This window comes from Amblyomma mixtum, chromosome 3 (genome assembly GCF_055824585.1).
Source record: "Amblyomma mixtum isolate Tamu chromosome 3, ASM5582458v1, whole genome shotgun sequence".
NCBI classification, from domain to species: domain Eukaryota; kingdom Metazoa; phylum Arthropoda; class Arachnida; order Ixodida; family Ixodidae; genus Amblyomma; species Amblyomma mixtum.
Window position 1 is genome coordinate 69,928,072 of NC_143014.1, and position 26,859 is coordinate 69,954,930.

At 47.5% G+C, this 26,859-nt stretch overlaps 1 protein-coding gene across 1 annotated transcript in view; it reads left to right on the top strand.

The window, feature by feature from the left end:
• LOC149350533 (uncharacterized) overlaps positions 1-26,859 on the top strand; it is a 189,202-nt gene that overhangs the window by 146,873 nt on the left and 15,470 nt on the right. The gene's annotated exons all lie outside the window — the stretch shown is intronic.

Genomic DNA, 26,859 nt, shown 5'->3' on the forward strand with positions numbered 1-26,859 from the left:
AGTTATCCATTTTTTTTCCACGTTGTATTTCTGACTGGCATAAGTTGCCGCTTAAAGTAGTGAGCGTTCAATTAAATGTATTTTCGACGCTAATCAGTGACTTGTGATTGTGCGGTTCTTTCAAACCATTAACTATAGACTCAATTTACTGTAGTGCCTATACTCTTGCTTACTTTTACGTTTCATTGATGCTGATACGTAGCTCCTTTGTATTCCCTCCGTTTTCTTTTCACGTGATTTAATTTTACTCTTCGTCACTTTAATGTTGTATCCACTCCCCTGCTATAATGCTCCGGATCTGCAGGGTGTACAGAAAATAAAAGAAGTTATTTCGGCCAGCTAGCTTTACAGTGCCACCCGTGAAAAATAAGAGAGGGGTTTTGTTAATTCGAACTCTGCTGCTCACGCTTAGGTAGCTCCTTGAGGTGTCTGGGATCTCGGAGGTCTTTCAGGCCTTTGCACATAATTGGCTGTTCGTTAGCGGTCTGGTGTCACCGTATTACTGCATGTCCTGCGTTTCCTTAACGTGTCTTGTGATTGCAGCGGTCTTTCAGCGATTGTTCAGTGTGGGGTGATAACGTTGCCGAAACTAGTGAAGTCTGCTTTGGGGCTGGACTCGTGCAAAGTGATTTTATGAGAACTCTGGGCATGATTTGGTCTCCTAAGAATCTTCTATTTCCCTGTGACATTCGCCACGCCCATCAATACGCCCAAAGCGAAGAAGGACGGCCGGTGCCTCCTGTATGCGCGCCAGCATCGCGCATCGCCCGCTGTATAAAAAATAATAATAGTGAAAGTCAGAGGAATCATATGCTTCGTTTGTAGTTTCGTCCACGACTGCTGTATTCTTCAGATTCTTTTTTTCTTGCGAGTGCGAGAAGTTCTGACATGTATTCACACGAGCTTCGTTCACGACCGGCACTCTTTTGCTACTTGTTGGCGTATTAATGTCGCCCAGCCATCCTAAGATTGCCACGAGATTCAAAAGACAAAAAAAAAAGGCCTCAGCCTTTCATTCTTTGCGCTGACTGCCGAACGAGCATCGTAAGTGCCCTAGGCAGAAGTATTGTTCTCCGCACTATCGACTGGGACGACCACAATGCGAAGGAAGTAAGACGGAGTCGCCGCCGGCAAGCGGTATGGCGCGGTAAAGCTTTGTAAAAATGAGGGCCTTTCCTTGCTACACCCACACGTGCTTTTGTCCTCCTTGCTTTTTCTTAAACAAGGGTTATCCTGCATCTTCATGCCCTACAGGTTTACTTTCGAAATATAAAAGACCATTTTACTTTAATTAAACACTACCTCTTTTTTATTTCACAAAAATTGCACGTCCTAAGTTGGTAGAGACCCATTGTCCTGAATACCAAGGTGGTTGTTTTGTTTCTTGAACGAAAATGACTATTCTTCCATTCCTTCGGTTCCTACGGACAAGACATACGGTGTGTCTAGAGTGGTATCTGCAGCTGAGCGGTGCATTACTTGCGTATTTAAAAATTACTGTACTTTTGAGAACAACTTCATGCACATGTGTTATGCCGCATGACGTTTAATTTTTTTTCATTGTTCTTTACTCTTCTTTTGTGTTTGTAGTCCTTTGTACCTTTTCTGTTCTATAAGCCTCCTTGTTAAATGTCTCGCGCAGGAGCCTGTAAGGTATTCTAAGTCAATAAAGTTGCGGCGCACTAAAGTCTACGCCCTGTCCCACGAGAGCGCTGCTACGGCATATGAGCTACAGCTGGCGCGTTACCAAATAAGAGGCCGCATACTCAAGGCTGCTCGCATCGATGAACACTCGTGACTGGATCGCGCCCATCAAGCCGGCATCAATGGTGATCCAGAGTGCGACAGCTGAGGCGTCGGCTAGTCACGGGCCATTCCAGAGTAAGAGGGAAAGAGAGAAAGGAAAGAAAGGGTGAAGAAACCTCGGCAGGAGGAACGCGTCTCTGGCCTCCTACTCCACTACGGAGGAAAAGGCAGAAATGAGGAGAGCCTAAATATGACAGGTGATGGCGACAAAACACAGTGAAGTGTACTTGCTATGTCCAAGACTTCATGCGTATGTCCAAGCATACACGAGATACCTGACATGTAAAAAAAAAAAAAAAACCTTTAACACGGATAGATACACCCAGACCTATCTCGCAGGCGCCATATAACTAAATTAGCTTCCTGGCATGCTTATAAACAGTGAAAACATAACGAAAACGGGTTTTTGTGAAAAAGCGCGCGAACTACAGAGCGCGAATGGGTTTATTAATCTGGTCCTCGTACTCGCTCCGGTCGATCACTGGCTTTGGCGTTAAGCTGCTGATTATAAGGTCACAGTTCATAATCTCGGCCACGGCGGCCGCATTTCTATGGAGTCAAAATGCAAAAACGCCCGTGTGCTGTGCGATGTCAGCGCACGTTAAAGGACCCCCAGGTGGTGAAAATTAATCCGGAGCCCTCCAGTATGGCGTCCGTCGTAGCCAACATACCACACCAACATCAAGTGGGTTGGGGTGCCAGTTGTAGCTTCCATTCCGCAGCCGCATTTTAGTAATGCGCAGTATAGGCTCTCGTGGTTGCTTGTTTTCACAACAGTATGCGTAGGCCACCCATGTGTATCGGGCCTAAAGAGCGATAGATTAATCATTTCCAAGCAAGTAGATAATGCACCGCCTCGCTAAAAATAGAGCTGTAGGCCAGTTCTGCCTCTCAGACTGAAATACACTGTGGACCACACTTAGTGGTAACACTTGAGCGCGTGCTTTTCTCGCAGTTGCATCTGGCGATGCCTCGCATAGGTAACGTGACCACGTAATAGGAGAGGGCCCGGCACTCAGACAGCACGCGAGCTTCGTGATGCGCCCGAAGCTGGCGCTGCGCAAACCGCAGAACCACGCGCTCAGGCGTTCCCGCCAAGTGTGGTCCACTCTGTTCCCAAAGATAAGGCGGCCATTAGCCCTGACTTCACAAGCGGCAGCTGGCAATAGCAGAAGGCTAAAAGGATTATTCGAGAAGCGAACAGTAGAAAAGGAAACCTCGGGCGCCCTTAAATCGCAAAATGCGGCCCAGTACATGCACTACTACTTCTTTATATTTTTGTTTCATAACCCTGCCGAGCACCTATTTTCGTTCCGTTACGTTTTTTGATACCCACGCACGCGTGTGCGTTTTATAGCGCCATAAATTTGTAGGGCTCGCGCTCCTACTTCTCATTATAAGAAGCGTTTTACTATGGTCCAAGCAGGCAACCACTTGAAGTTGGCATTTATTGGCCGGCTGTTGTGCGGGCTAGCCTATCGACTTGTGGGCGACCAAGCGTTGCCGCGTTGAATGGTCGCGTGTTTCTGCGTAAAAATTCTGTGCAGGCATGTTCGCAACTTCTGTAGAGTCCGCACGCAGCATGCTAAGCCGACAGTTGCGCCGCGCTCCAGAAATTAAAAGAGCACATCGTCGCAGTGCTAAACGATGGTGACCATTGCTTTTCCAGCTGGTAGTTCTGCCTTAATCTTGGTGGAATGAGGGGAGCTCGTATGCCTGCACTCCATGCACTCTTTTTTTTTAATGCTGGGTCCTTATGCGGAGCCCGTACCTAGTCTCCGTCCACGATACGACCGAGAAGAACACTTGCTTCCGCCCTATAACGAGGCATATATTGCTACTACAGGCGCAGAGGGCTTGTTTCATGTCGTTTGTCAGCTGAGGAGGGACCAATGTAAGACACAAGTTCTCGAACCCGAGTTTGTTGTCGATGACGTGATTCACTGTTCCGAACGATATACCGACAATATCTGCCATCAACCTCTGCTTAGTGCGATGAACCGCACGAGCCAGCTCGTCAATATACGGTATACCTGCCACCAGATCTGGAGTGAATACAGAGATAGGACGTCCACTGTGGTGCTCGTCTTTCGGACCGGACTGAGTACAGCTCGCATCCACTCGCTGACCTTGTTAACGTCAACTCAGGCTTCTTTAAAACGGTTTTCATTCGACGCGGTGGATATCAGTAAGTACAACACCTTGTATAGCGAGAAATTCGATCATGACACGCTGCTTTAACCGCAGTTCATGTAGTTCGACATACTTCTGGATACTCCAGCTACGCTAGTAGCGCCACCTGCTTCAGGAGATGTTGCCTGAGAGAGCAAACTTCAAACTGTCATTCCAAAGTAGCATCTTTCAATTCCATCAGTTGTTAGAAACCGTGCAGCTCAGGAGCAGAAACTTATCCAGCGCCCCTCGAGTAATAGGATCTTATCTATACCACTCAGGCTTCTCCTCTATACTGCTCGTATCTGGGACGCAAAACATAACCTGTCCGCAGCACTTCCCACTAAACGGTTCTGAAAACATTCTCGCCCCGAAAAAGAAATATAAACTTCAGGGCGTAGCGTTTCACGAATGAACTTAAGCATAGAATGTTCTTCTCGTGCATGGGCCTGCTGGCATTCAATGTCCTCGTTTCTGATTGTTATTGACTTGGTGAAATCCGTTCCCCGCACTTTATTCAGGAGCGACCGCCAACGCGATTAGTGTGTGGGCGTGCGTTGGACGCTTCGGTGCGTCATTAGCCGCCTTTCACAATTTCCATTGCGGCTAAAGACCATGAATGGCGCCCTAACGAATAGACTTTCTAGCTGCTTTCGCTCCCGTCCCGCCCTGCACGTGCGCCCAGTTTGCCGACCGGATTACTCGTGTTTGGTAAGTTTGAAGCGACGTCACGCCGCGCTAGCGCGCGCGTTATTCTTCTATAATTACCTATTCCCACCTTGCATCATTGGTCATCAGCCGGCGCGTCTCTTAATTACTAGCTATTACACGTAGTTTCGTGCAGCTGCTTCAGTTTTGTTGCTTAGCGCGAAACTAAGTTTGCGGCATGTCGCGGAGGACGTGGATGCTCAGAGCGAGAAAAAAATCTCCGGCTTGGCGCGCGCACTCCCTAATGTGGCAATAAGTAAAATGCATGGAAACTACTTTTTGCGAGATATTTTCGGCTAAAAACAAGAATTGATGTCTCAAAGGAGGAAGAGGAACCTGGAATTAACCTTAGTTCTTTTACACGGGCAGTAATAACGAAGGTCGCGCCTTGTGGTGCGAAGGACACTGCTGTAGCCCAGTAGGCGAGATTCGATTAGCAAGTGGTGGGCATACCTTGAAAGGTCAACTATTTTCTTTTTAACATAGGCTCAATAATTCGCTCTTGATTTGCCAATAGCAAGGGCTCCGTTGAAATTAAGTGGAATTGCAGTCACTAGCTGGACGCAGAGCGCACGGTAGTATAAACCAACAGTGTTGCATATGCGACCGCGGCTTCTTCTCACTAAATACAAGCACACTGTAATTTTTCCTCTTCCACAAGTCTTCCACAAGTTTTGTATTTGTCTAGCTGATTGTTTACGCTATAGACTCACTGAAAGGTGCATGCTATTAGGACCTGCTACAAGCTGCATTCAGTTAGTAGTAGTTGTAGCTAAACCTCTGTAGCTAAACTTACATTACTCGATACCGTAACTTAAAAAGCTAGAGTCGGTAAACGGTCTACTGGCACGTAAAGTTTGAAGCTCTGTCAAATGATTTTTTTAACGATTTTCAAAATAAAAGCAAAGGATGTGCTCGTAAAGAACATGAGAGAGCATGTAACAGTATTAGCTAATGAGGAGAGAAGTAAAAAATAACGCAATTTCTGGTCTGCAGTCCACATCTGATATTTAATAATAGGCAAGGCTCAATTTCGGCTGAAAACATTTCTTTTTACCCGATTGTCAGCGCCCGATACATAGCGAGCCCGCACAAGTACTACATAGAATCAAATACAGTTAAACTCGATTTAACGAAGTGAAGAACAGCCACTAATTCTTTCTTCAAATCGGGAAATGCGTAAAATCGAGAAAATTATTTCCCCGGCATTTGAAATCTTAAATTGTAGCGTAGCGGAACCAAAAGCAACCGCGGTGTCGCATTTGCCGACAACCCGCGCCTGTGCGTTCGAACAGTCCGCGAAAGCGGCCCAAATCGCATGTGCATGAAATCGCCATATGGTAAAACGGATTCGAAGCCAAAGTGGGAAGTGCCACCGAGTCCTTTGTTCCGCGCATCGGCGCACCTTGCGGCTCCGTCAAAACAAAACCAGGGCCGCGACTTCATCGCCTACTTATGTTACTTTTGGCATGCTGCCAACAAGCTGCTAGGCATCGTGGGGAAAGTAAGTGAGAGATCACTTACTCAATGATTCCCGGAAAAACTTCGTTAAACCGCCTTTAGTGGCCGTTTCTTTAGTTATTTCGGGTTATTGAGAATATTGAACCCAATGGGCACTTGCCGAAGAATCAAAATTTGTTTGTTAGGTGGGGAAATTCATGAAATCCGGTTTAGTTAGATCGTGTTTTAACTGTGGGACATTTCATGCTATACGGCGGCGATATTGGAAAAGAAAATGCTGCGTAGTCCGCACCTATAGATGCTCTGCAAATCCCGTAATTTAAACTTTCAAACACGGATAACCCGCGGGCTCTATACAGAAATTTACGGTATGTGCATAATAGTTCGCCCATCTCCGCAGTCATTGCAAAAACGGAGTTCATCGCTTCGCAGCAGGCGGTTGTGCATTAGCGCGCTATGTCTAATACGTAGTCGACAAAGAACAGCACCGTAATATTATCGGTTTTTACGCAGACGGCTTCTCCGTTAAAATATGTAAGGCATTATGAGGCTGTCTTTATTACTGGTTTCCAAATGACAACCTCTCTGCCACCAAGCATGGCACCAAGCCTAGATGTTCTTTCTAAACATACCCCTAAAACCCTGAGGAGGTAGGCACTGCATATCTACCGTCTCGTTTACGCTGACACGGGCTTCCTCGTCGGCTGTTTCATTGCACCTGTTTCAAATTCTTTTTTTTTTTATGCAAGCAGAATGTTAAATTTTTCGGCGTGCAGTAGCAAGTTTCTTGCTTCGCCAAGAGATGCAGCGGCGGTTATTTAAAAATCTCAGTTAATCGTCATATATTACAACCGTTTGTAGGTTTTCTGTAGCGTGTCTCACAAAGCTAAAAGACTCGCGCATAGATCAGGCTGCGTAAACAGTTGCAGCAGTGTGCATTGTGCCTGTTATCGTGCAACCCACCTGGTCGACAGTACAAAGTACGTCAGACTGAATTTCAGAGGTGTCATTAAAATACGCACGGCAACCGCTAAAATGCTTAGTAAAGTGAAAAAGCGGCCATTTGCACCTGCCAGCCCAAGTTCGATCACGTGTCCGGTATGAAGCCTACGCTTGATGGCACTCGATCAAACGCGTGATCCAACTTGTCATTTTGAGCAAATTATACAATATCCCTAATGACTTCAAAAAATTGGAAAACGTGACATGCAGCCCTCCTTACCACGTGTTAAAGCTTTCATTCATTCATTAATTCATCTTTATTGACAAGGTTGGTCTGAGGCCTAAGGTTCAGGGAAGTGGGAGCTTTAGGTGAGGTTTAGGTGCGGTTGTGCCGCTGTGCACAGAGCGCACCACAAACCCCTGGCTCATACTCTAGTTTGCGTGTCTACTCAGAGAAGGCGCCACGAGTTATTGTGCCCATGAAATCGGAGCCGACTTATCAACGCATTCACCTCTGCACAAATCGCATTGATCGTCCATCATTTTTTTTATTGATTTTTGCTTGGTCAACATTAATCTCGAAAATAAACTTCAAGCCTTCATATTGCGTTCTCAAATCGATCGTTTGCAGATCAGCATGTTTACACGGGGAAGTTGGACAATCGGCATGCCAATATTCATTTAAATACGAACCTTGCTTCAAGACACTGAGTTATTCCAGTTTTAAACAGTTTGAAGTAGTACAGCGGTCGGAGACAATGTTTTGGTAATCGGCAGCTAATTTTTCCAGGCTTTTGCAAGCGATAATCTTTATTTAACCAGTCGTACAAGAAATATCACGTCTTAGGCATAGTGCAACTGAAGCCTTGTTGCATACGTTATCGGCGTCTGAATTCAAAGCGTAAGCAGTGCTCATCCAAGGTATTTGTAGTTACTCACTCCACATGACTTGCATGTGGGGACCTTCATTAAGGTCGGGGTTTCGCTGCGCTTCCGCTTGATGTGGGGGAAAAAAGTTGCTTGCGATCGACAAGAAGGCTGAGGAATGCGCGCTGCGTCTTGACTGCAATCATTACATATTTTATGTTTAGGACTAGAGTTGGAAACAGTTCTGAGCGTAAAAGACACTGCCCCTCCAGTCAACCCAGAACGCGAATTCCTGTGTTCCGTTCAACAACAAGCCAACTTTTGGCCCGCATGTCAAAAATGTAAAGCTTAGGTGCGGCAAAAAAATTCAATAATTTGAAGGACCAGCGTTCAGTTGCTCTTAGTGCGATTTAAGGCAAACTCAACGCTTTCATAGAATAGCCGAAACCATCCTTGCATCTCAGATGTTCAGTCAGCCTTCGCTATGGTAACGAACGAGAACGGGTGGTACACCAACGCCTCTGTTGTCTCATTCAAATGCGTTAAAGTGCCGGTTATCGAGTCCCGTCGATGATCTTCCTCATCACGCTACTGAATCATCAACCTTTCCGTTACTTTGTCAATGATCAAGCTTATATAGCTAATTTTTACGTCTCTGTGGCAACAATGAACTTTATTTCTAAAGTCCAATAGTCCTACTGCAACTGAAGGCATTTGCACTCCCAGATGATAGCTGAAACCCTAATGTTCAGTGACGAGGTAAATGAGGAACTCACATTTGGTATTTAGTGACGTCTACCGGCCTGCGTGGTTTTGAAGGCCACTGCATGTAGATTAGCGGATCGAAGAAACAAAAATTATAGACACGTGTTTTTAATTTCTTCTAATTTCTCTGTGTTTTCTCCTCGTTAGCATGTAAGAACCCTAAAAAATTATACAGGGCGCTTGAGTCTGCTTGCGTGCTTTGAATGCGAAAGCATTGTTTCTTTTTATTCTTATTTCATTTTTATTTTTATTTTTCATTTTAATGACACGCCTACTCATCAGCATACAGTCGTACGGCAACGCGTATACTAGGTGCACCTTTGTTCGCCTAGAAGCGACGCGGTTTCGTGTCCTGTGAGTTGCGTGCTCGCCTCGATATCCGGAAGTCATGGGATCAATTCCCCGCACCTTTGGAAGAAATTTCAGTTTTCTTTGATACCAGATGACGTCATCTGGGATCTTTGGGACTACTGCTGCTGGCCAACGCCGACACCAGGTTTCGTTGCTAGTGAGCCATAAAATTCTTTCGCATTAAAACCCTTATAATTTTCCCACTCCGTGACCGCGTTGTCGTCGCAATGTAATGCTGGTATGTAGCACGTCGTGAATTTTCCAGTGACTCAGTTAAAAAAGGAACAGAGAGGACAAAAATACGTAATAGATCTTAGCAACGGCTCTCTCATCTACACTCTTATTGCCTTCTCCACGGTGGTCTGGTAGTTGCACAAGTTGTCTGCGTTAGAGTACGTTTGCGTTTGGTCCGTACGTGGTGCGAGTCAAACCCAAATGTTGCTAAGCATGAAATCCTTTTTTTCAGAAGGGTATATGCTTGGGCTTGTTGGTTCATTTTTTAAAGGTAAAAACGTAGCGCAAAGAGACAAGGACACAGAAAGAACAGACAACACACGGCGCTAACTTCCAACACTGGTTTATTTCAGAAAGGAAAGGTGGTTTTATATCGACATCAAGACCAACACGCCGTCAAACCATGCGCTAGCAAAGCGTATAAGCCAGATATGCGAGCTCTTTTGCCAGCAATGAAAGAGAGGGGGTACTAACACAATCTTCTTTCAAAAGTGAAATGCTTTTTTGCCCGCACAAACCCGAGTGGAAGTTGAGCAGAGTGAACAGAATCCAGCTCAGGCCTGAGCTTTGAAGTCTCCGCTAGTCTTTTAGCCATGCAAATGGTTAGCATCAGCGAGAATCAGGCTGAGTACGTGATTCCCCATCTCTCAAAAGCGAGCAGCTTCGGTACGCTAAGCCCCACATACCCCAACGTAAGTTCTATTGATGTGCTCTCCTTGCTTCTGCCACAACTATCATCTTAATATGGCCAATCGCAGAAAATAAAGAAATACCTAGTTCTTTATCGTGCGTGCGCAAGGCATCTTCACTGCTAGCAGGGAAATGATCGGTTTCATCCAATGCCTGCGCTAGTTCACTAGCTTCACCGCTCTCATAAGTGCTTCAAGAACAAACGAGACCTCTTCACGTCCCTTGAGTGGCGACTCAACCATTACCTGCAATACCCTTAGGGCGGCACGAAGGCATTACTCTGTCTCGCGAGTCATCGGGCTGGCTTCTATTTTTTTCAGGGCGCTGTACCAAGCGCGCATCACTTTTACGAGGGCCCCCCCTTCAGTCGAGTACTGTGTGCGCATAAGAGATCACTGATCGCAACGACGCTCTGGTAAGCCGGTTATAACGAACGGTCTAAACTCGTGCGCTGCATTCGTGAAAGACCCTGCACATGCCACTGCGCTTCTCCTGGACGCGGATTTCTTAAACCAGCGGTCTTCTTCTTTATTATTTTCTTCTTTTTACCTGCCATAGGGACAGCTTTCATCCGAGCACGTAAGCGTCGGTTGCGCAAGAGTTCTCAATAATCTGATACATTCTTTTTACGGGAGCCATTTCACCGGCTTACGCTTCCCAGAAATATTGCGCGAGCTTTTACCAGTGGCTTCAGGCTCTTTTATTATGCAGTCCTCAACACGCAGCGCGTGATAACCAAGTAATGGTGCAGGCCGCGGCGTCGAGCTGTTCCCCATGCACGAAGACTATTAAACAGGCAGCCTGCAGGATTAAGCGATATGCAGCTCCCTCGGCGGACAGTTATTGATGATCGGGGCTTGATGTGGAAGCGCTGGTTCGCGACGGGGCTTTGGGGACGCGAGGCAACCGCATTAACCGCATCCAAAAGCCTGCGTGTACGCACGCAAACGCATTTATAACGCTTACAAGCTTTCAAAAAGAAAAAGAAAGGCTGTTGTTTCTATAATACTGTTTTTTCACTGCTCAGGTAGTGCTTGTCCCCCAAAGCTACACAGCATCATGCGAAGCCCGGAATTCCGTTGTATAAAGAATATATGGTCTCGCTGTTTCTTTCGCACGGTAAAAGGTTTGCATAAAGTCAGGTTGCCAAATAAGATATCTACGCATACCGAGTTTCTTGCAATATGGTTCTTGGCGCTCTTAATGAGACCACGAAGAGGCAAGCGTACGAAAAGCTAGCTAACTTGGCGAATACCTTTCAGATGGCAAAAAAAAAGAGCAAAAAATTAAGCTGAGACGTCGTCACTTTGCATGAATCGTTTATTACGGCTAGAATGGCATCTTATTCATTTAGGAAAATGAAATAACAGCAACTTCAAGACAAGTTGCTTTGTGTTCCGGTTTTCTGCGACATGCGCTAGTCAGAAACAGAGCAACTGGGAAGCATTTAGCAGCATAAACAACCAATTCAAATCTCCTCACGTCTTTTAATAGTGGGAGACGAAAACTAATTGTAATGCTCATTTGGGAGAGGAAGTACTGCCTCATGCCGCTGCTTCAAGTTGCTGGGCATGCCGGTGGTATTAAAATGTGCAGTTGAATGCCCTCATAAAAACATCTTTGCCCATTCTTGAAGCCAGCTGTAGCATCACCTGCAAAAACTGGTTGCGAGAGCAGGACTTTTAATGTTTCCAGCAGGAAACTAGCCTCAGTTAACTTTGTTCCTGACAAAGCGCATACATTTATATGTAGAATATTTAGACTAAAAAAATGACTTCATGCAAACCTTTATTTTCACGATGAAAGTTCAACTTATTGCTTTCTGCACCGAACAGATCTCTAATAGCTTAATTTATTTCGTGTGTATTCCTCTTTTTTTTTTCTTTCGAAAGCATGTTGAATACAGAATAAAGTTTGCCTTCCTTTCCTAGTAAGGGCAAAGCAATGAAGCGTGCATTCATTGCACTTTTTTTTCTGCCCTCAGCCTCAACGTAGATTACCACGAGTGCGCTCATTTTGCGAAATTTCGTTACGAATAGCATGAGCTATTTTTTTACATATCATGACCATTTGGTGCCTTCGCTTCAAACAAAAAAAAAAAGAAAAACGCTGAGGCAGCGTATCAGTATCGAGCGTTAGTATAATCGGAGGAATTTGCGTCACTAGCCATCTTTGCTATATCCGGTACAAATTTGTCGTTATATCCGGATATCTACTTTCTTGATGCCAACGTACGCAGCGCGAGATCACAAATCGTTTGGTAACACTTCGAACGTCGCACGTCAATTAGTTTGGCCGTGATGGACGTTTGAAATTTCAAGAAGTCACCGTTTGGGGAACCAAAGGTCGCGTCGGTGCGAATCCCTATGATAACCTACGCTTTCATTCGACTAATAATATTGTGCTCCATAACGCGCTGAATCGTTTGATACCACTCTGAACATTCTATGCCAATTGGGTGGTCCACGATCTGTGTACCAACGGTACCACCTACTGGTCCCACTTGAATGACCATGTGTTTCATACGAAAGCGACCTTGAGAAATGCGAGTATTAGAGCTCATCATCAGCCAGCCTACGCCCACTGCAGGGCAAAGCCCTCTCCCATGTCTCTCCAATTAACCCTCTCCTTTGCCAGTTGCGGCCACCGTATCCCCGCAAACTTCTTAATCTCAATCGCCCATCTAACTCTCTGCCGCCCCCTGCTACGTTTGCCTTCTCTTGGAATGCACTCCATTACCCTTAAGGACCACCGGTTATCTTCCCTTCGCAATGCATGCCCTGCCCAAGCCCATTTCTTCCTCTTGATTTCGACTAGGAGGTCATTACCCGCGTGTGTTCTCTCACCCACTCCGCCCGCTTCCGATCTCTTAACGTTACACCTGTCATTTTTCTTTCCATGGCTCGCTGCTAACGCTCTAAAAATGGTTTCAACGCAAGCATTAAAAGTTCCCCACTTCGTTCTCTTGAATTTTTCTTCAGTAACATCTAGCACTCAGTTGGCGCAACTATATTTGTCAGTACATATCTAAGCTATTAGTTCACGTTTCTGCCGCCATTTGGCGCTTCATTTTTACTGATGTTTCAGAACATTGCCTTCAAAGCCAATCATGTTTTTTACGCAATTTAATGGTGGCGATCAGTGGTAATCACGCATGTTAATCAGTGGAGGTTGTGGAGAGCTCCACTGATTAACATGCGTGAGGCCAAAGTGAAGTCGTAAGTTATTGACACAATATCGCGCTTTGATGAAAAAAACACTACTTCCTTTAAAAACGGGGGTTTTGTGAGCTAAACAATGACACAAAGCGTAATGTTCGTATTGCTACAACCGGGTATTTTGCAAGAAAGGTTCTGTGCGTCAAATCTGCGTTTTCTTCGCGAATTTCTGAGGATAGGAAACTGCGCCGACCTCTTCCATACGGCAATACAGCCAATATATTTCGATTGGTGATAATTGAGTTGTTTCAGGTCGTGGAGAGCTCGACCGGCTTCAAATGCAGCGCCTTTTGAAGCGTCCTAAAGACACAGTACAACCATAACATCCCCACTGCGAACCATCGCGCTCCATTATCTTCGCTGCGTTATTTCTTTACTGGCGAGAACCTGCTGCAGTTTTCTTTTTGTTATCACTGTCCCTGATATAAAACTATGTCGAAAACGTGAACCCTTCCCCGATCTATTATGTTAGCATGGAGTTTAGAGGATGTTTAGCGATCTCATGTTTCGTCTTTTTGCAGTACTGTATTTCAAGTGCTTTATTATGAGATAACTCGTCTGTGCGCACCTGGGAAAAAAATAAGGTGACGAAAAATGGGGAGAAATGGCGGCTACAGCTCGCCGCGGGCGTAGCTGCACCTGCTTCTGAGAAATGCCGAAGAGTGAAAAGCACTCGCCTTTGCCCCAGAAAAAGTTAGTCTCGCCAGAAAGCTCCCGCCAGTGCCGTTGGTCGATGCTGGCAATGTAAATTTCACGTTGCGTTGTGGGTTGTCAGGCTCAGCGATGAACTTTGAACGGCAGGTCTTACCACAGTGCAGCTGTAAGCCGGCTGTTTCAGGCAAGCCCGCCGCTATTCATTAAAAATATATTTTTTGAGGTCATGACAACGCTTGTGCGCCTTATTGATATATCACTGCTGTCGGACGTCATAAAACAGGCGAAAAATGTTAACTGTTCAAATGGTTAACTAAATTCTAATGTAGCTAACATTTAACTGCTATAGTAAGACGCCTGGTTGCAATTAGAAACCTGTAGCTGGTCATTACTAATAGCCACATCAGTTTTTGCAATTTCGAAAACTCAATTCCCCTCGGCGCTATAGCCCACCATTCGAATATAGTGTGGCTGCGGTGCGGACACAGAGACGGCTAACAGTACGCGTCACTTAGTGGCGCATGCGCCACGTGAACTTTTCTGCTCCTCGGCTGGAGCAGCGAGCAGCGGTGAGCACCGTAGCGCGGGCGGTACAAAGAAAGTCACGTGGTACGTGCACTGTTTGGGCAAAATTTGCTGAGTTACAGTGCCAAGGGTAACTGCCTTTCCGATATTGTGAAAACTGATATGACTGTTACTAGTGGCCAGCAAAAAATTTCCAATTAAAACCAGACGTCTCACTGTAATTTTGGCTCTACGTGGTTTACCGTCCCAAAGCGACTCAGGCTATGAGGGACACCGTAGTGGAGGCCTCCGGATAATGCAGAACACCTGGGGTTCTTTAACGTGCACTGACATCGTACAGCACACGGGTCTCTAGTATTTCGCCTCCATCGAAATGCGACCGCAGTGGCCGGGATCGATTCGGCGTCTCTCGGGTCAGCGGCCGAGCACCATATCCACTGATCCACCGCGGACCTTACGGTAATAGTTGAAAGGATAACTACATTAGAATTTAGTTACCCAGCCTAGTAGTGAACATTTTTCACCTGTTTTCTGAATTCCGCCAACAGTGATGTATCGCTATGCCGCATAAGCCATCTCATTACCTCTAATAGCCTATTGTTAAAGATTAGTGGCTGGCGCCCCTGAAACACCAAGTACATAGAAATTTCTGAAGGCTGCTACAGGGCGCAGTGAATTAGTTCTATAGGCTGCACATAGCGAACTAGGACCACCACAACAAACGCCAGATCGTGAGCTCTCGAGAATCCAAAAGTGTTCGATAAAGTCGTCATTGAAGACACGTTCCCAGTGAGTTACGCAGGGGTCGCCACTAAGCGGCTTTGGATATCAACAGCCACCAGATGTCAAATATTGCTGAGTATGCAGTTGTTGTTTTTTTTTTATTTTGCATTTCAGCTTAAGAAAATGGGCAGAGGTTGAGTCAGCACGCAAGGAACGTTGTTCACGAAATGAGATTCAGATTTCGTTCAGCCGGCGGATATTGCTGTCCGTCAATCCCGAGCACCGTGTGATGCTTCTGATTTGTTCCCCCCAAGACAATCTCTCGCAATGTGAGGCAAATTTTGCAGTGTGTCGGTTTGAAAGCACGCTGTATCCGCCAAATCTCCCTGACCCTAATCTCTCCACCTGACATCCCGGCTGCGGAAGACGTCGGTGGCCGCGCCACGCATGTGCAGACTATAAAACACATTTTTCACAGCCATGACATGTGCCTAAATTTATTACGCTCTTCGATAACGGACATAAATGGTATTTTATTCCAGCAAATAACTTTTTCTGTGTATAATTGCCGATAGGGCATTCTATAAAGAGCAGAAGAGGGATGTAAAAGCTAGAACGGAAGGAGAAGAAAGAAGGGACAAAGAAGTAAAAAAAAGGGCAAAATAAGCATCGCGTTTGCTGGCGAGGCCTTGCGCGAAGAGCGTTTTCTATGTAAAAATGGAAAATATGACTGCGTGTAAAAAATGCGTTTAAAATCTTTGATAAGAAGTGTCAGGGACATGACAACCTTATTATACTCAGTGAGACATCATCGAGGGTTTTTATTTTATGCTTGTTGGCGCGATTTTTCCTCTCTGCGTCCGTAACATTCAAGCGGAATGTGTTAAATCTTTAACTCGTTTCCACGAAATCGCAGTTCCACAATAAAGGCTCCATCATTTCACCGAGTTGGTAACAAGTGTTTTGGAGCAATGAGTTGTATGAAGTTCTTGAAGCAGCTGCACAAAGCCGGTTGAAATATTTTCACTGAACTCTTCTTGAGTGTGCAGTGCAGGAACCTCTGTAAACAATAAAAAAAGAAGCTGTGGAGGTAGAAAGCGGGGGGGGGGGGGGGGAGGGGGGATCTACGAAGACGGAAATGAAATGGGGATAGATGAGGAGAAAAGCGAAGAAAAACAAGCAGGTTAACCAAACAAATGTTCGCTTATCAACGGCAGCTTGAAGCAAATGGGAAAATGCGATGAAAACATTAAGGAGATAGTATAGTAAGGAGGACAGGCGCACACACGGCGGGCATTGAATTACATCTGGTGGTCGCTCAGGTCCAAATGACGTTCCGCTCTACGTTGTGAAAATATTGTGATCACATTGCAGTTATCGGAATACCTACTGGATTGCGTGTGGTTATGTTGGTGGTGCTGTTATTTCAAGGCGAGAAGACTACACCAAGTCTGTGAACAACACAAATAGAGTAAAATTGGTCTGAAGTGTCCTGGAGCCAGCAGAAATCATGTATATGCCGCAGATGATTGTTAGCCGTTTATATAGTCCAGTACTGTTCGATGAACCAAAATTAGATGCGGCCTTCTTTGGGACACGGCATGGATGTGGTGTCGAGTACAAAACGTTTAGTCAACTACTGATAGTGTAGTAGCATGAACTGCAGCACGTTTGCAAGTGTAAAAAGGCAAATAGTCACACGGGGGCTGACCTGAACTGGGCTTGATTTAAGCGGTTGCGATCCGACTTAAGAAGTCGCACTTGACCAGGTGCACATTGCTCTGGTGTTATGTGGAAGGCCGGGTTCGGTATGCGTCTCTGCTTCACGTGTTTTTTACAGCACGAAACGGCATGGTGTCAAATAAGTTTACGTCTCAGGAAACCAATCAATGAAGTAAGAACGAAGCATGATATTCTGGAAGTCAGAAGAAAGTTTTTCTCCCTTTTTAAAAAAATTCTCGTCCGCCTGTCCACAGTGTTCTTATACGACGCCAAACACACCAAGCCTATCTAACCGTACTACCACTTTGCTCTTCCAGCAAGTTCAGAGTCCGTCGTGTTCGGTCTCCTCTGCCCACTACGTTTTTTCACAAGCAAGAAAAGCTGTACATCGCCATGAACAAAAGCAAAGAAAGCATACTATTCTTCCAATAACACCGCGTGGCCAGCGCAGAAGTCGGGAATTTAACCAGTGCTTTTTTTCGCTTCTCTCCTCTTTTTTTCGCCGTTTGCTTCTCCGACCTAAATTGCTCTCGCGGGCCGCACGAAGTGTACATGCTCTAATTACAAAACTTTCGGGCTGCTGCGACAGGTTTTCTTTTCCGTGCGTCAGTTTTCATTGTGCTTTCCTTCCTTGCTTACAAGTTATTAGCGCGGGGGGGGGGGGGGGGGGGGGGGGGGGGGGGGGGGGCATTTGCGCGCTTTTCTCTCACGACTTTTAAAGCGTCGCCACTGTCCCCCGCATTTTTGGTCCCGGCCGAGCTCACTCTCGGCTCTCGCTTGACTCGACGGCCGGCCGAACACTGGCTGCGCCAGTCTCTCCTGTTAATTAAAAGGGGAGGCGCCCGCGATTAAACTGAAGCACTCCGCAATTGGGCCCACTATGGCGCGGTGGCTGCCTCTGCGGATCAGGCGCGTCTTGTTTCTTCTTCCCTCTCCCTGCCTCTCCCTCTGCCCCCCGCGTTGCTGCGCCCGGCGCACTCTCGACTTGCGGCTGCGGGCCCATTTTGTTTGAGTCCGCGCTCGGTCCGGAGTGGGCCAAATCTAGCTGAACGAAAGAGAGGCCCCGAGAGGGGGGCGAGCAGAGTGATGCCGTCGAGGGGGGTTCGCAGTACTGCCGCGAGACAACGCTTTACGCTCGGCGGGTTTGCTTTTTCACTTAGAGTAACGACTCGCCAAGTCTCCACGCTTTAAGGTTATCGCAATTAAGCAGGAACGCAAAGGCGCGTGGCTCGGTATGCTCTCTCACGCTGCCTGAGTTTCGCTGACGTTTGGTCCCCCTTTGGCGCGGTCTCTTGGTTTTAGCCGCCGATATTGGAGCCCACGCGATTCGCGGTTAGAATTCCTGCGTGGGTTCTCGTGCAGCCAGGTTACGGGACCGGTAATTCGTGTTCTCGCTGACGCTTGTTTTTTTTCTGTCTCGCGCGCAGAGTTAACGGCAAATTCACTCGCAGCCAGAAGCGAGCAAATCTCGTTTGTCACAGATGAGCTGCCTTGCATAAGTGTACACCCGCGTTACGCGTAAGATACGTCACAACAGAGGAAATTTGGACTAGGCGGTGCGCTAGTAACCATGTCGCAACTATTAACGTCACTGCAGAACAGCGAACACGTGGCATGTCAGAAATCATTGCGCGCTGGATTGCCTAAGGTAATGATTTGCGACTTCCCTAAGAAGTGCTTATCTCTACGTTCTGAAGTTATACGCGCATATGCTCAGTAATGCCCATTTAGGGGTGCTTATGTGACGCTACAGATCGCCCGTGCATTTTCCACCTCTTTTAGTTGAGAAGCAACATTCGAACAGAATTAATGTGGCACTTATGGCATCACTGCTCACAGCTTGCGTTTTTTTTTCTGTCCCTCTTGTGTGGTATGCAATTAGCCTATTCTTGAGGAAGTAATAGTGAGCAATAGGCGACACGCTGCGACCACTCGCTACTCCTCTCGCACTAGAAGCAGTAAAAAATAAGAATCTCCCGCCGCGTTACAGCGGTAGTTTCAGAGAGCCATTTCAACAATTCCTCGAAATAAGAAGGTCAAAACAGAAAGAAAATCTTTTTAGTAACGAAGTTTAAGCTACGACGGACATCAGTTATTACTGAAAAGATAACGATTAGGTTGATTATTAACAAAATCTGCTAATTCGCTTTTAACTAGCACAGTCCTGTGGTTATTGCTTATGGTTTGTTCGGAAGCCCGGACAAAACGGTGCCATTTCAGTACTTGAAACGAATAAAAAGTGATGCTCGAAAGCCTTGCCGCGTGATGGAATGATGTGCTTTTTTCCGCACATAAACTAAACTGAGCGCATGAGTCGCGCAGAAAGCTCGATGCAAGCGCAACGTCCGCTGGTGACGTGTTTAGTACGGCATCCGTTCCGAACTGTCTGCTTCATTGGGCGCATTTGTTTTTCAGTCCCGGACTGTCCGGGACTACTTGCGGACTCGAGTCCGGTATTTGTTTTTCTCGGGCAGCCCGAAAGCTCCGCCCACATGCCTGCATCGCCATAGCAACGCGTTCGTTTTTAGCCTATGGCAGTCCGCGGGCTGCTGAGAAGGCAGCAGACGACAGCTGCGCGCCGCGCTGGCAGCCATATTGAGTTAGACTCCGTGTGCATTTTGAGTACTTTTCGTGTTCCTGGAGGTCGATATCATGCGTTAAACCTTCAAATGAGCTCCGTAGCTGCTCTCTGAGCCATCGCAAGACTTTTTGTTCTTGTATCTTCGTGTATTTTCTTGAAATCCACCGCACACGGACGCGCGTTCGAAGCTGCGAGCGCGTATTGTTTGCTCGTGTCGTCAAGAGGTTCTCATTCGCTTGTTTTGCGACATGCTGTCTGTACGCTTACCTGAAAGCATCGCAGGTGAACCACTCGTATACTGGAGCAGCTATAGAGCTTGTTGTCAACATTTTTGCGAAGGCTTTCGTCTATCTGCCTATCCGCAACGAGTTGGGCTACTTTGTGCGAACTTCGCCGCAAGCAGTAGCGGCGAGCATACCTCCGAAGCTGAGTTCTGTAATGCACCTACGCTAAGCTGACAGTACAGTCTTTAAATCGACTCAGTATCATGATCGAGCGCACGGCGTCGCTTCGGCGTTGCTTCGGCGTCGTGGTGGCCGTGGCTTGCATCGTCGGCTAGCATATGACAGCGTCCTTGTACGGTAACCGAGGGGGAGCCCGGCTCTGGCGGCGAGTTCGAAAGCAGCCTATGGCATGCCTATGGCAAGTAGGTCATGTGACCATGACGCTTTTCCTGTCCGAGCGGAAGCCGAGACCTGCCAGCAAGTAGTCCGGGACTGGAAAAACAAATGCGGCCATTGTATCACGGTGCACACTTGCATTTGCTTCATTGCTTAGAGAAAGAAAAAGGATAGTCGACGCGTGGTCTTTATTTTTCAGATTGACGACGCAAAAAGCGCATGACGTGGTGCAGTAGAGCAGGCAGTCCGCATCACTGGTGAGCGCTGCGCTTGCACTGAGGTTTCTGTGCATCTGGTCGCGGTAGTTTTATTTTTTAACAGTAAACAGAAAACGGACGAAAAATATGGGTGCCGGCTGCGGCAATTTCTGTCTACTATATAAAGCAGCTGAGCTTCGGCCGGCGGAAATAAAAGGAACAGGGAAAATATAGAGAAGCGAACCAAAGATAGGAGGGATAGCGAGGAAAGATGGGGGGAGAGAATATATAGAGGCAAGCTGCAGTACCCGTGGAGGCGGTGCTGCACTTTTGCTGTGCGCGCCTAAAAACTGCTTGTGCTAGGTCACGCACACATGTACACTAATTAAGAAGTAACAAAGCTCGCGGAACGGTGGCCAAGCTCAGTTCTACACCGCATGCGAGCTGCCGCTTTTTCTATGTACATGTACTGTGTACACACTATATACAATCCGCGCGCGTGTCGTGTCCTGTCACTGTGTGTCACGCGCGCGGCACATTGTTGCTAGGAGACAGAGTGGGGCACCCAGCTGCTTTCCGTTCATAAGAATAGCCCACGCAAAGCGTCATGTCACTGCGCGGCAACCTGGTGAGGAGAACCTCATGCGCTCAGTTTTGGTTTTGTGCGGAAAAAAGTACCGGATTTCCTCGCACTGCTGAGCTTCAGAGAACGACTTCTTATTCGTTTCAAAGACTAATATGGCATCGTCTTTTTCGTGCCCACGAACTTGCTTCGGCACTAACCACAAGACTGTGTTACTTAAAAAAGCTGTCCAGTGAATCTTAGTTAATTAGCATTTTTTTAATAACTGAGTCCACAGTGGCTGACAGTATGTTCTTGAAAAGATTTTATCTCTAATTCAACCACCCTATTTTCAGGAATATTTTAAAGCACCCTCTAGAACACTCGGCATAGAGAGGGGAAACACAGCTGCTAGTGACAGCGAGAAATGAAAGGGAGGCAGGGTATACACAATTATGTGCAAAGCCACATTCACTCACTCACATACACGCTGTGAACGCCTGTGAACACCCTTGTCAGTCTTCCTTCGTACTGTCTTTTTTTGCGCTAAGTTTTTCTAAACATAGCTCAACCTGTAAACTTCCTCCTATGAATTCCTTCCCTTGAAAAGATGAAAAATTATCGTTCAGATTATGCCCCTTATAAACTCAGCATCTCCTCCCTCTGGTCAGCCAGAAATATTTTTTTTTTCGCTTAGGGCCTCCGAAAAAAAAAAAAGCCTATTAGAACTTCCGACGCATCACCCTGCTTCTCGATTCCTGGCATTTTACGGTTGCCCAAACCGTGCCTTGTGCACCGAGCCGGCCGAGATTCTGCCGGCGGAGTTTCTACTAGCGAAGATTCTAGCGGCTGAGGTTCTACTGGCACAGGTTCTACGGGCCTCCATGGAGCCACTACCACCGTAACCGGCCCCGTCGTAATCTGTGCTGTAGTATAGTTTAAGCGCGCTTTCTTCAGCGTCATGTTTTTGTTTCGTCGGCGGTGCCAGTAATAAAGAACGACCATGGGCTCACTCCGTGCGTGGGTCCGCGCTCTAGGCCGTCTTGATAGAATCAGGGTGCGGCGGGTAAAGACAGTGAGCAGGAAACAACGTTCCCTCTGTCTTGTCTCACTTCGTTCTGCGCTGTTAACTCCGTTCAAAACATCTACCCATATAACCCTCCGCGCCGAAGAACTGCCGGCTGGCATCACTTGCGACGTGGAAGCTGGCAAAAGTCAAGTTAAGCAACATCATAATCTATCCTCGAAGTGATAAATAGAGCAGCACTGTCGCGTGCGGCTACGAAACAATAAGCGAAGCCTTCCTACTTCCATCCCGGACGCTGCTTTTAGTGCTTTATCGCTGAGCCCCAGTGCACAAAAATAGACGTCATATAGCTCAAGCCAACAAGAAAACCTTTGTTCTCTGTATGCGTCAAGGCTTCGCGCCCGCGGTTGAAAATAGCCTCTCGGCTGAATGCTTCATTCATTATTCTTGTTGTATTTATATATGTCCTTTTTACTTTCATGCCCCGTCCATTTGTTTCGTAAGTGGGAGTGTGAGGACCGAAACGACCATAGAAATACTCAGCGCATGCAGTCCTGTTTATGCGTAACGGCCAGCTCAAAGTCAGCGCAAAGCGACGGCAGCGAGGCTTGGATGAACAACATGACCTGAATCTAAATTCAGTGGCGCAACCGACTACTACTGGCTTTGACGGCGCGTATTGCTCTGGCCCTTGGTGGGTATTGCACGCCTCGTTCCACTCACAACGAAAATTTTTCACGACCTCAGAAGCTGTTCTCCGTGTTTTCCTCGTTTCTTTGGTGTTGCTATTGTGCCCAAAGTTCACAAAACCTCTTTTTTTCTTTCTTTTTTTTTGCGCTGCGAGTGCGTGGTCAATGTTTCCGCGGTGTAATTAATAACCAGCTTGTTAAAACTGAATACAGATGTACTATAGTTTCGCATTGTGAGCATTACCGACGCTTTGTCCTGCTGGACAGATGGCTGTTCACGAAAAAACAACCGCTTAAATGCTAGGCTTTTTTTTTTTTACTTTCTACCAGTCTCTCTCTCTCTCCTTGCAACCTGCTCTCGTTATCTCGGAGTGCGCCAGCCTTCGCAACGTATTGGCACGCAGAAGAAGCCCATGTCCGAGGACCAGAGCTCCGTGGCGGCCTGGCGTAACCTGAGCGCCGCCTCGTTTCGCTGCGCTCCTGATTGCAGGCAACACGTTCGGAGAAATTAGCCACGTTCCGCGGCTGCAGATAGGCAGCAGTGATCGCCGCGCCGAGTATAAATAGAGCCGTGAACAATGACTGAGCACTGTTCTCTGCGGCAGATTTAATCGAGGCCCGTCTCTGCCAAGCGTCCGCAATCGCGGCGTGGCTCTCCGACCTGCCGTTCCGTTTCCTTCTCGCCGCGCCCGCGGCGTCCGGCTATTTCGAGGCGCGCCGCTCGCCTGGCCGGCCGGCCGAGGGTGCGGGGGTGCGCGCGTGCAGTTGTCGCGCAGTGTTTCATTTGCATAGAGCGCGCTCTATGCATATGCGCCTTTCGGCGGCGGCACACCCGCTTCCCGGTGCGCGTTAAGGCGACCGAGGCCGCGTGGCGCGCTCTCCATTCGGTAAATTGGCCAGATCTCACCGTCGCGAGGCGTCGGGTGGAGCCTGGCCCAGACCTCTCTCCTCCCGGGTGGCTTGCTCTCCTGTGCTTCGTTTACGCGCAGTTAGTGTAGCACAAGCTGACGCGCTTATAAGATAAGGTGTCAACGAGGGGCGCGCATTATACAATGCCGGTGCATGCAAATCACCGGTCTCTGCCAGCTAGATAAACAGCCGTCTTCTCTCCCTATCCATCGTCGGGGGTGAGGAGGAGAGGCTGAAGTGGCTGCGCGCTGTCGTCGATCGACTCTGCGCTGACGTGGATGAATCTTCGGGTTTCGCTGCCGACGTCTCGAGAGAAAATGTGATTGCATCGTCAGTGAGAGAGGAAATCTTTCTTTTCTTGTTGCCTCACCGTCTCTGAGCGAAACCGTACTTTATATATCGCATTAACTGATTTTATTTTTTTCTTCGGGCACATTCTGCCACGTGGCTTTTCTAACAATGTAAATTAAGTTTCAAACTCGCTGAAGCGACAACTCCGGCGGAGACTAGCAATAACAGCGGAGTCGCTCATTGGCCCTGGCTCTGAGTGCTGGGTCTTATAGCTCTTGCTTGAACATGCAGCACGGAGCGTCCTCTTTCTCCTACCTTTCGCAGGATAGAGAGCGAAAACTGGTTAGTGTGTGCCTGTGTGCGTTCGCTCGCGTTCTTGGGAGAGCAAGAGTGCAGGGGTGGTTGTGAAGAACGAGAGGCTTTAGTAAAATAATTGCGAGGCTTTTGTCTTTATTACGTTTCCTATTATGCATTTCGTCCAACCACATTGCATCACTATGCCTAAGTTAGAAAAAAGGCATATGCATTGCCGATTACGTGTGCTAGCGCTTGACAAGTGCACGTGCACGGAGGAACCACGTCGACACGTGCGGCTCTAGAGAAGTACATCAAGTGCACTTGCTGCTTTGAAAAGTGCCTGTTCGGCCATTCGGGGGGCAAAGCAGTACTGTGGTGAAGCTATGGATTAAAATTTTGAAGCTGATTTTGAACGCTGACCTAGCAGCTACGCTAACCGCGCGCCTCAAGTGTAGTGGCTGAAACATTGATTTTTCACAGAACGCGCTGTCAAGTGTACGTAAAAATACGCGTAGATTCTAGGCTACTTACACCCTCTGACCTACAAAGTGCTCACGCAGGATGTAAGAGATGGCCTAGGCTACCCCTGGCACGGAGCAGCAACCTGACGCCTCCTAATTCGAGGCGCTAAAGAAGTAAATTTTTAAAAGTCAGTGGATATGTGTGTTCTAAAGCAGTGAATGACGTGTGATTAATGTAATCCTTGAAACTCGTGGGTACGCTTGGTGGAAGCTGTTCAACGAGGAATAAGTCTGAATTGGGTACGTTTTGGAGGATGTGCTGAAGCGATTCTCTGACCTATATAAAAAAAAATGCCCTTGGCCTGCAATCCTGAAAACAACCACTGAGTCTGTCTTTGTCAGAAAAGACGGAACGCTTGGATTACTTCCAAGAATGCTCACGAAGGGTGTTGCATTTTTTTTTAGAAGACGGGGGTTGCAATGGCAGCATACGGGCCAGATATTGCGCCATTGGTTAATTTGTTGTTCCCGTCATCGCCGCTTCCTCATTGGACTGCAGCAACTCGCATCAAAACAAACATTAGCCCAGCAAAAACACGACGCAACTAGACGCGAGCGCAATGGTATAATGTAAGCAAACTACACATTATATGAAGAGGTAGACTTAGTCCTTTATGTTTTGAAAATACACTTCAAAATTCCTCGATGTTCAACATGTTATTGGTGCAGTGCCTTTCCTTGTTTTCATTTCACCCGCGCTAAAAACGCGTGAACGCCAGACGCAACCTATATTTCACATTTATGGTAATTTTTCTCACCTTTGCAGCGCCTTGCCATTGCAATTCCTATATGCGTGCATCAAATTGTGTGCCTTGACAATTCCATAAAATGTGCGCAGTTGACGTGGTTTCTGTGCATTTATACCAGCGTTGAATCAATTTCTAGGAGTTGTTCCTGCTCTTTCTTCGATAATGTCGCCATATAATCCACGTTCCCATTCTCTCCTCTAACGCTGAGGTGCAGCCTTCTGTCATAAATATATTATCAGCACGGAAAAAAAAGCAATGAAAACCAATTCACTTTCCGCGTTTTACTTTTCTTGTTTCATAGCCGAGCGTTCCTTGGGAAGTGGCTCTTGCCTTGCAGATCACTTGAATCGGCCCTCCTGCCTATCTTGCTCCCTGGTGACGTTCAGCCGCGACGAGGTAGCATCTTCGCCCGGTGATCCATCGCTGCCGAGAGCGGCCGAAAGCGGCGACATTGCATCGAAACTAGGGCAGAAAGAGATAACTCCTGTCGGGGCGGGCTTCGGTCCTGTTATGGAACCTTTCCATTCTTTGCAGCCCCCGCGTTATGGATCCCAACACCTCTCAACAAAAGGCAAGAAACTGTCGTCCTTTTATCTCGGGCCGAAAGAACAGACGCGTACAGTTACGAGCTAAGGCTGTTCGACGTCCTCTTGCCACGTCTGCGCCCAATTCATGAGAATGACGGTGTTTAACCCGGCATCCCGCTTCTGTGCGTACATTGCGCTGCACGGCCTGAGCTAAAGAACGGAGCAGAAAATCCGTTCGCTCCCGGCCTCGAAAACAAAGTTCACGAACAAAGGCTCTTTATTCTGCGCTAGCTGGTATACGGCCATGGAAATGACCACGCTGAATGCGCTGTGAGGGCGTCCTGTGCTGCCGCTCGGCGTATCCGCGGGACGCGCGGCGGTGGCCGGGGCGCCACAGGAGGCGACGGCGAATAGACGGCCGCCAAAAGTGCGCGCAAGAATAAAATCTGAGCCGAGAGACACTCGTTTTGCCCGCTCCTTTCGGCGTTCTCGCACTTTTTCCTTTTTCTGCGCCGCGCTTGTTGGCCTGTACACCCTTTTGGCCCTCTTTGCTTTCTGGTCCCCAACTCGCGGCAGTGGTCGAGCTTCGCGCCGGCGTGAAATATGGGCGCGTTTAGGGAGCTCGACTAGGGCTCTAAGCGCACGGCCCGACGCGTTGCCGCACGCTCGGACGCGCTCTCGCGGCCTCCGTATCAGTGGCCGCTAACAATCTTGGCTGCCGCAGCCCTCGTTTTTACGGCTGCGGTGCATGCTTCCTTCGAAACGGAGCCATTTTTCCAGGTTGCTTGCTCCCCCGCTCTGCCTCGAGCCCCGCGTGCGTGCGTGCGCGGCCCAGTCGTTATAGTTCAGGTTTGTTTTTCTTTCTTTTTTTTCTTGCCTCCTTCTAATCGCTAGCTCCCACTGCGTCCCCCCTCTCTCCAACTTCATTCCGTCAGCTTTGCCCTACCTTGAGTCGCTCTTTCTACATTGGTGCTTCCCACTACCAACTGCCCATGCATTCGCACCTCGCTGTCCTGCACGCACAAATGCACAGAACGGAACTAACTGCAAA